This window comes from Pelophylax lessonae (assembly GCF_965119305.1).
Source record: "Pelophylax lessonae genome assembly, chromosome: 12".
Classification (NCBI taxonomy): domain Eukaryota; kingdom Metazoa; phylum Chordata; class Amphibia; order Anura; family Ranidae; genus Pelophylax; species Pelophylax lessonae.
Window position 1 is genome coordinate 221566474 of NC_138779.1, and position 11284 is coordinate 221577757.

Consider the following 11284-nt stretch of genomic DNA (forward strand, 5'->3'; position numbering starts at 1 on the left):
AGATACTGATTCCGAAACTGGTAACATTGTCACAATAAAATACAACGTATACAGATACTGATTCCAAATCTGGAAACATTGTCACAATAAAATACAACGTATACAGATACTGATTCCGAAACTGGTAACATTGTAATACTATTTATAATGGAAATAGGTGTCAGCCTGTACACTGAATATTATAGCAGTCACATTTTTTTTTACATAAGATATCATTAGGAAAAAATAAAAGTGATTCTGGGGGTGAAAACAATAATAATGCCTAATAATAGTGAAAACACGGAACACATTGTGCGTCAGGCGGTACAGGAATCCCACAGCAGCTGCCATAGTTCTACAATAATAAAGATGATGATATATAAACATTACCAGCTCACAGGAATCTTATACAAAGAATTCTAATAATAATAAGAAAAATGGAAACATAAAAACACGTTGGTGGCCGGCTCAGTGCGGGAATTCCACACAAGGATTCTGTATACTAATAATAATAATAAAATAGTAGAAACATAAAACACGGTGGTTCTTGGTTCAGTGCGGGAATTCCATACAAACAATGATTCGCTATGAAAATAATAATAACAAAAAAATTATACATAAACAAAAACACAACATCTGTAGACTCAGTGCAGGAAAAGCACACAAACAATGATTCTGTATACTAATAATAATAAAATAATAGAAACATAAAACACGGCGGTTCTTGGTTCAGTGCAGGAAATCCACGCAAACAATGATTCTGTATAATAATAATAATAATAATAATAATAAAATATAAACATAAAACACATTGGCTTTCAGCTCAGCATGGGAAATACATACAAATAAATATTTTATGTCTAATAATGTGTAAATAATATAAAACAGAACACGGTCGGTGGTTCTTGGTTTAGTGCGGGAATTCCATACAATTATTTCGTATAATAATAATAATAATAATAATAAAAAAAAAATAAACAGATTGGTTGTCAGCCCAGCACGGGAATTACATACAGGTAATTATTTTCTGTCTAATAATAGTAATATATTGTAAACATAAAGCACGCTGGGCTATTGGGGTCAGCGCGGGGATTTCATAGCGCCTGCTCTATAATAACGATATAAAAATAATGACGCACATCGGCTGCGGGTTCTGCAGCGGAGATGATGAGAACGTTCACATCCCAATAATAGAGTTACAATAAAACACAGGCACTGGGGATCCTGCGCAGCGTTACAGCCGCATGTCGGAGCGCTGAGGGACTACAAGTCCCAGGCGCCATCTGTAAACAGCGCCATTGACCTTTATTGTTTCCTTTGTGTTAAGAGCCGACCGGCAGCGATTCGATTGGTCACCGGTTCAACAAAAAAAAAAAAAAAGCCGCAGCGCAGGGGGGGGGGGGGGGGGGTTAGGGGGAGGTGGGTTCTGATCAGGACGTGTACGCGTTCGCTGTCCGGCTGATTGATTTTTGCGATTTGGGGGGCTGCGGGTGGAGGGAAACGGGAGAAGGTCGGTTTTACTGAATGCGAAGGAACATCCCCACTAACAAGGGACAATCGGCAGCCGTAAATATAAATGCTCCCTCCTCCCCCTCCGTATCGCTGGCTGCGCACTGGCGGGGGTGTACAGTACGCGGCGGGAGGGGAAGTGTGACTCCAGGAAGGAGGTGTGCGTCTTTTACACTTTCCACAAAGGCGAGGTGAACGAGCAAATGTGCAACTTGGCTGAGTGTTATTGTGCGTTTCAACACCTATTGGCACGCGTTAGAGATTGGCGCAAAGATGGGTTGGACGTCACCCTGCAACTGCGTCAGGGTGACATCATACAGGTGTGTGTGTGTCACTCCCCCCTCCCCCCCCCAAGGTTTTCTTTGGAAAGGCTGTGCAACCCTATTCCTGGCGTGCCAAGAATCATCTGCGCCGATACGCAGCCACCAATCAGATTTAGTGAACTTTTCTCTTGTTCCTGACAGTTTGGCGTATTCATAAAGCGCCTCTTGACGCTCGTGTACACAATATCTGGAGCAGAGAATAAGATAAGCGCAATTTGGCCTTTGGACGCTAATTCACAACTTTTCTTTCCGCTAAAAACTGTTACCCCACTTCGTACGTCTGTCCATCCTCCGCTCCTTCATCGTTGATCCGTCCTTCCTCTGCTCCCTCATCATACGTCTGTCCATCCTCCACTCCTTCATTGTCCGTCTGCCTATCCTCCGCTCCTTCATCATATGTCTGTCCATCCTCCACTCCATCGTACGTCTGTCCATCCTCCGCTCCTTCATCATTGATCCATCCATCCTCTGCTCCCTCATCATATGTCTGTCCATCCTCTGCTCCTTCATCGTCCTTCTGTCCATCCTCTGCTCCATCATACGTCTGTCCATCCTCCGCTCCCTCATCATATGTCTGTCCATCCTCCGCTCCCTCATCATATGTCTGTCCATCCTCCGCTCCTTCATCGTCCGTCTGTCCATCCTCCGCTCCCTCATCATATGTCTGTCCATCCTCCGCTCCTTCATCGTCCGTCTGTCCATCCTTCGCTCCCTCATCATATGTCTGTCTATCCTCTGCTCCCTCATCATATGTCGGTCCATCATCCGCTCCTTCATCGTCCTTCTGTCCATCCTCTGCTCCATCATACGTCTGTCCATCCTCCGCTCCCTCATCATATGTCTGTCCATCCTCCGCTCCTTCATCGTCCGTCTGTCCATCCTCCGCTCCCTCATCATACGTCTGTCCATCCTCCGCTCCCTCATCATATGTCTGTCCATCCTCCGCTCCTTCATCGTCCGTCTGTCCATCCTCCGCTCCTTCATCGTCCGTCTGTCCATCCTCCGCTCCTTCATCATCCTTCCGCCCATCCTCTGCTCCTTCATCATACGTCTGTCCACCCTCCACTCCCTCATCATATGTCTGTCCACCCTCCACTCCCTCATCATATGTCGGTCCATTCTCCACTACCTCATCATAGGTCTGTCTATCCTCCGCTCCCTCATCATACGTCGGTCCATCCTCCGCTCCATCATCATATGTCTGTCCATCTTCCGCTCCTTCATCATACGTCTGCCCATCCTCCGTTCCTTCATCATATGTCTGTCCATCCTCCGCTCCTTCGTCGTCCGTCTGTCCATCCTCCGGCCCTTCATCGTCGTTCTGCCCATCCTCTGCTCCTTCATTGTCCGTCTGCCTATCCTCCGCTCCTTCATCGTACGTCTGTCCAACCTGCTCCCTCATCATATGTCAGTCCATCCTCAGGCTTCCCTCATCTTGTGTCTATCCGTCCTCCACTCCTTCATCGTCCTTCTTCCCATCCTCCGCTCCTTCATCGTATGTCTGTCCATCCTCCGCTCCTTCATTGTACGTCTGTCCATCCTCCACTCCTTCATCGTACGTCTGTCCATCCTCCGCTCCTTCATCGTTGATCCGTCCATCCTCCGTTCCCTCATCATATGTCTATCCATCCTCCGCGCCTTCATCGTCCTTCTGCCCATCCTCCGCTCCTTCATCGTACGTCTGTCCATCCCGCTCCTTCATCGTACATCTGTCCATCCTCTGCTCCCTCATCATATGTCTGTTCATCCTCCACTCCATCGTACGTCTGTCCATCCTCCGCTCCTTCATCATTGATCCATGCGCCCTCTGCTCCCTCATCATATGTCTGTCCATCCTCCGCTCCCTCATCATATGTCTGTCCATCCTCTGCTCCTTCATCGTACGTCTGTCCATCCTCCGCTAATTCATTGTATGTCTGTCCATCCTCTGCTCCTTCATTGTACGTCTATCCATCCTCTGCGCCTTCATCGTTGATCTGTCCATCCTCTGCTCCCTCATCATATGTCTGTCCATCCTCTGCTCCTTCATCGTCCGTCTGTCCATCCTCCACTTCTTCATCATACGTCTGTCAATCCTCCACTTCTTCATCATACGTCGGTCCATCCTCTGCTCCCTTATCATATATCTGTCCATCCTCTGGTCCTTCATCGTACATCTGTCCATCCTCTGCTCCCTCATCATATGTCTGTCCATCCTCCGCTCCTTCATTGTACATCTGTCCATCCTCCACTTCTTCATCATACGTCTGTCAATCCTCCGCTTCTTCATCATACGTCGGTCCATCCTCTGCTCCCTCATCACATATCTGTCCATCCTCCGCTCCTTCATCGTACATCTGTCCATCCTCCGCTCCCTCATCATATGTCTGTCCATCCTCTGCTCCTTCATCGTACATCTGTCCAGCCTCCACTTCTTCATCATACGTCAGTCCATCCTCTGCTCTTTCAGTGTACATCTGTCGATCCCCCACTCCTTTATTATATATCTGTCCATCCTCCACTTCTTCATCGTACATCCGTCCATCCTCTGCTCCTTCATCGTACATCTGTCCACTCTTTCTTTCGTATGTCTGTCTATCCTCCGCTCCATTATACATCTGTCCATCCTCCACTCCGTCATTGTACATCTGTCCATCCTCCACTCCTTAATTGTACATTTGTCTATCCTCTGCTCCTTCATTGTACATTTGTCTATCCTCTGCTCCTTCATCGTACATCCGTACATCCTCTGCTCCTTCACCATATGTCTGTCCATCTTCTTCTCTTTCTTCCTATGTCTGTCCATCCTCCACTACTTCATCGTACATACGCCCATCCTCCATGCCTTCATCGTACATCTGTCCATCCTCCGCTTCTTCATTGTACATCAATTTATCCTCTGCTCCTTCATCATACATTCGTCCATCCTCCGCTTTTTCTTCGTACATCTATCCATCCTCCGCTCCATCATACATTCGTCATCCTTTGCTCCTTCATCGTACATCTGTCCATCCTCCACTCGATTATCGTACGCCTGTCAATCTTCCTCTCTTTCACGGTATGTTTGTCCATCTTCCTATCTTTTTTCGTACGTCTGTCCAACCTCCACTCCATCATACATCCGTCCATTCTCCACTCCTTCATCGTACATCTGTCCATCGTTCTCTCCTTCATGGTACATCTGTCCATCCTCCGCTCCTTCATCGTACATCTGTCCAACCTTTGCTCCTTCGTCGTACATCTGTCCATCATCCGCTCCTTCATCATATATCCATCCTCCGCTCCTTCATCGTACATCTGTCCAACCTTTGCTCCTTCGTCGTACATCTGTCCATCATCCGCTCCTTCATCATATATCCATCCTCCGCTCCTTCATCGTACATCTGTCCAACCTTTGCTCCTTCGTCGTACATCTGTCCATCCTCTGCTCCTTCTTTATACATCTGTCTATCCTTCTATCCTTCATCATCCATCTGTTCATCCAAGGTTTGGATTCCTCCATAAACATTGCAGACATTGCTACATAGTGTTGGCAGATGTAAAAAAAAAAAGATTGTACAATCAGATTATAACATGTGTGGTGAGTTTGAGGATGGGAGGGAGTGGGGCTATGAGCCGGCACCAGGTACAAAGGGGTTGAGGTTCACAGTTGGTCAACCGTCTGCTTATTTCCCCAGGACACGAGATCAGATCTGGGTGCCAGATGACATAAAGTCGTCCTGGTCCGGATAATAATGGTGGCGGCAGCTCTCCCTATACAATCAGATTGTAACCTATAAGATAAACTACAGATGGGGGGAGGGACCATGAGCAGAGGTTGAAGTTAACTGTTGGTCAACATCTGTTCATCCCCCACAGATTTGGGTGCCGGAGGGCAAAAATTCGACCAGATCCCAATAAAAATGGCAACAGCGGCTCTACCTGTACAATCAGATTGTAACGTGTGTGGTGAGCTTTACAAATCAGGGGGAAGGGGAGGAATCACAAGACCATCATTGGCCAACGTCTGTTCATTCTCTGCAGACAAAAGATCAAATTAGAGTGGCAGATGACATAAATTTGACCGGATCCCAAAAAAATGGCGGCAGTGGCGACTCTGCCTATACAATCAAATTGTAAAGTGTGTGATCAGCTTTACAGGGTGGGGGGGGTCTACCATGAGCCAATTATTGGCCAACATTTGTTCATCCCCCGGTAGACAAAAGATGAGATCTGGGCACCGGAAGTCCACCGGATCGAGATAAAAATGGCGGCAATGGCGCGACGGCCCTTCCTGTACAATCAGATTGTAACGTGTGTGTGTGGTGAGGTTTACAGACGTGGGGAACCACAAGCCAATCATTGGCCAACATTTGTTCATACCTTGCAGACACAAGGTTGGACCTGGGCACCAGATGACATAAAGTTGGCTGGATCTCGATATAAATGGCGGCAGCGGCGTGACGACTCTGCCTATACAATCAGATTGTAAAGTGTGTGGTCAGCTTTACAGGGTGGGGGTGGGGGGGTACCACGAGCCTATTATTGGCCAACAATTGTTCATCCCCCTGTAGACACAAGATGAGATCTGGGCACCGGAAGTCAACTGGATCATGATAAAAATGGCGGCGGTGGCGCGACGGCCCTTATTGTACAATCAGATTGTAACGTGTGTTTGGTGAGGTTTACCGACATGGGGGGGTGAAACCATGAGCCAACCATTGCCCAACATTTGTTCATCCCTTGCAAACACAAGTTAGATCTGGGCACCAGATGACATAAAGTTGGCTGGATCTCAATAAAAATGGCGGCAGCGGCGGGACGACTCTGCCTATACAATCAGATTGTAAAGTGTGTGGTCAGCTTTACAGGGTGCGGGGGGGGGGGGGGGTGTCTACCACGAGCTTATTATTGGCCAACATTTGTTCATACCCCCTGTAGACACAAGATGAGATCTGGGCTCCGGAAGTCAACTGTAGCGTGAAAAAAATGGCGGCGGTGGCGCGATGGCCCTCCCTGTACAATCAGATTGTAAAGTGTGTGGTCAGCTTTACAGGGTGGGGGGGGGGGGGGTACCATGAGCCTATTATTGGCCAACATTTGTTCATCCCCCCTGTAGACACAAGATGAGATCTGGGCTCCGGAAATCAACTGGATCGTGATAAAAATGGCGGCGGTGGCGCGATGGCCCTCCCTGTACAATCATGAGCCAACCGCTGGTCAACATTCATTCATCCCCTGCAGACACAAGGTCAGATCTGAGCGTCAAATTATATAAAGTTTGACGGATCCCCATAAAAATGGCGGCTGTTGCATGATGGCTCTACAATCAGATTGTAACCTGTGTGGTGAACTTTACAGACTGGGGGGTGGGGAGGGGGGGCACGAGCCAACCATTGGCCAACATTTGTTCATCCCTTGCAGACACAAGGTCAGATCTGGGCACCAGATGACATAAAGTTGGCTGGATCTCGATATAAATGGCGGCAGCGGCTCCCCCCCGATGGCTCTGCCAGTCTATGGGGGCCGAGGAATGACGTATCTTTGGGGATCGCAGTCCAGGCTGCAGCAGCCGCTTACATTCTGCGTGTAATCCTGCATAACAGCACTGCAGAGCCGGAGATCGCAGAGCGTGCTGCACCCCCCCACCCCCTCTCTGCCCAGCATGGAAATCTTGGCGAGTGGCACTGCAGAGAGGGGGCTGTGATTATATTCCCCCCCCCCCCCCCCATCCTGGATCTGACCTCCTTGCTTTCAATTTGGATAAAACATTTCTTTTAACGCCAACGCTTCCCGCTGGAAGATGTATGTGTCATTGGGGGGGGGGGGGGGGTCCACCCCCCATCTATCTCTGGAGGTCAGCAGAGGCGCACACAGGCGCGATTATATCATTGGACAAAGCCGGGTAATTCTCTGACTAATCCGCTCGGCTTTGTTATTGCTGCACGTGACGCCGGGATCCTGCAGCCATCAATGGGTGCAATGAGACATAAAGGGGTGCCGGGGGAAAGGGGGGGGGGGTGTCAGACCTTTCGCAGCATTTTCAGACAAGGTCACCCCAGTTTATGAATACCAAATCCAAAACGTGGAAAGACCAACGAACAAACCAGGGAGGACCCTGCTAAAAACAAAACAATCAGTGTAGGGTGCGGAAACCCCCGTCTCTCTCTGATATGAGGGGTTCCCCCCATCCCTGTGCTGAGTTCCCGGGTCTGTACACCCGCTGTGCCCATTATGAGGGGTTCCCCCCATCCCTGTGCTGAGTTCCAGGGTCTGTACCCCCGCTGTGCCCATTATGAGGGGTTCCCCCCATCCCTGTGCTGAGTTCCCGGGTCTGTACACCCGCTGTGCCCATTATGAGGGGTTCCCACCATCCCTGTGCTGAGTTCCCGGGTCTGTACACCCGCTGTGCCCATTATGAGGGGTTCCCCCATCCCTGTGCTGAGTTCCTGGGTCTGTACCCCCGCTGTGCCCATTATGAGGGGTTCCCACCATCCCTGTGCTGAGTTCCCGGGTCTGTACACCCGCTGTGCCCATTATGAGGGGTTCCCCCATCCCTGTGCTGAGTTCCTGGGTCTGTACCCCCGCTGTGCCCATTATGAGGGGTTCCCCCCATCCGTGTGCTGAGTTCCCGGGTCTGTACACTCGCTGTGCCCATTATGAGGGGTTCCCACCATCCCTGTGCTGAGTTCCTGGGTCTGTACACCCGCTGTGCCCATTATGAGGGGTTCCCACCATCACTGTGCTGAGTTCCTTGGTCTGTACACCTGCTGTGCCCATTATGAGGGGTTCCCACCATCCCTGTGAAGGAAGAATGAAGAGCGGAATTTTTTCTACCGGGATTTGGCCGCTGTCAGGAAATGTGACCCCCCTTCCCCCCAGCAGGTTTCTTGTAGTCTCTCCAGGATCCGGCTTCTCACGCATGACCAGACGCGGTGAAAGGCGACACAGCTGCATCTGGGTCAGATGTAAACAGTTGGCTGAAGGGTTTTTAGGAAGATGGAGGCGATGTGGGGGGGGGGGGCTCACCGGTGACAGGACCAATCAAAGCGCAGCCCAGCCGAGCGCAACACACACCCTGGTCATAGCGCCCCTATTTCTTAAAGGTTTTATGCGTCACATAAAAAAGTTATGCAACTCAAGACGAATCTTCCCTGCGATTTCTTTCTTTTCGTTGTCACCGTTTCCTGTCCCCGGTAGGAGGGCGGCAATGGCTTTGCTGGAAATATGAAAATGCAACCTAAAAAATCGCAACGGTTAAAATGCATGCTGGGTTTTGTTGTGTTTTCCATGCACTGCCACCAACTATAATGTAACACTTCGCACAAATGTAACGTAACATTGTTATAATGTAACAGAAAAGATTTCTTAAAAATGCAACGCAGCCAATTATGCTCCTGTGTTGTCACCCCGTCACATGACTACAAGGGGCCATTTCACTACATATTACATAGGTGTGGTCTACTGTTGTTCCTGATGATCCTGCCATTAGGGTCCTTCTCCAGGCACTTCCTGGTATAGGGTGACAACGCTCTGTCCTCGTCTCCCATTTATGCTCTTGTGTTGTCACCCCGTCACATGGGCTTCTCATGAAGAATACAAGGAGCCATTTCACTACATATTACATAGGTGTGGTCTACTGTTGTTCCTGATGATCCTGCCATTAGGGTCCTTCTCCAGGCACTTCCTGGTATAGGGTGACAACGCTCTGTCCTCGTCTCCCATTTATGCTCTTGTGTTGTCACCCATTCACATGGGCTTCTCATGAAGAATACAAGGGGCCATTTCACCACATATTACATAGGTGTGGTCTACTGTTGTTCCTGATGATCCTGCCATTAGGGTCCTTCTCCAGGCACTTCCTGGTATAGGGTGACAACGCTCTGTCCTCGTCTCCCATTTATGCTCTTGTGTTGTCACCCCGTCACATGGGCTTCTCATGAAGAATACAAGGGGCCATTTCACTACATATTACATAGGTGTGGTCTACTGTTGTTCCTGATGATCCTGCCATTAGGGTCCTTCTTCAGGCACTTCCTGGTATAGGGTGACAACGCTCTGTCCTCGTCTCCCATTTATGCTCTTGTGTTGTCACCCCGTCACATGGGCTTCTCATGAAGAATACAAGGAGCCATTTCACTACATATTACATAGGTGTGGTCTACTGTTGTTCCTGATGATCCTGCCATTAGGGTCCTTCTTCAGGCACTTCCTGGTATAGGGTGACAACGCTCTGTCCTCGTCTCCCATTTATGCTCTTGTGTTGTCACCCCGTCACATGGGCTTCTCATGAAGAATACAAGGGGCCATTTCACTACATATTACATAGGTGTGGTCTACTGTTGTTCCTGATGATCCTGCCATTAGGGTCCTTCTTCAGGCACTTCCTGGTATAGGGTGACAACGCTCTGTCCTCGTCTCCCATTTATGCTCTTGTGTTGTCACCCCGTCACATGGGCTTCTCATGAAGAATACAAGGGGCCATTTCACCACATATTACATAGGTGTGGTCTACTGTTGTTCCTGATGATCCTGCCATTAGGGTCCTTCTCCAGGCACTTCCTGGTATAGGGTGACAACGCTCTGTCCTCGTCTCCCATTTATGCTCTTGTGTTGTCACCCCGTCACATGGGCTTCTCATGAAGAATACAAGGGGCCATTTCACTACATATTACATAGGTGTGGTCTACTGTTGTTCCTGATGATCCTGCCATTAGGGTCCTTCTTCAGGCACTTCCTGGTATAGGGTGACAACGCTATGTCCTCGTCTCCCATTTATGCTCTTGTGTTGTCACCCCGTCACATGGGCTTCTCATGAAGAATACAAGGGGCCATTTCACTACATATTACATAGGTGTGGTCTACTGTTGTTCCTGATGATCCTGCCATTAGGGTCCTTCTTCAGGCACTTCCTGGTATAGGGTGACAACGCTCTGTCCTCGTCTCCCATTTATGCTCTTGTGTTGTCACCCCGTCACATGGGCTTCTCATGAAGAATACAAGGGGCCATTTCACCACATATTACATAGGTGTGGTCTACTGTTGTTCCTGATGATCCTGCCATTAGGGTCCTTCTCCAGGCACTTCCTGGTATAGGGTGACAACGCTCTGTCCTCGTCTCCCATTTATGCTCTTGTGTTGTCACCCCGTCACATGGGCTTCTCATGAAGAATACAAGGGGCCATTTCACTACATATTACATAGGTGTGGTCTACTGTTGTTCCTGATGATCCTGCCATTAGGGTCCTTCTCCAGGCACTTCCTGGTATAGGGTGACAACGCTCTGTCCTCGTCTCCCATTTATGCTCCTGTGTTGTCACCCCGTCACATGGGCTTCTCATGAAGAATACAAGGGGCCATTTCACTACATATTACATAGGTGTGGTCTACTGTTGTTCCTGATGATCCTGCCATTAGGGACCTTGTCCAAGCACTTCCTGTTATAGGGTGACAACGCTTCACCCTGTCACACAGGTTTCCCATGAGGACTACAAATGGCTGTTTCACCACATATT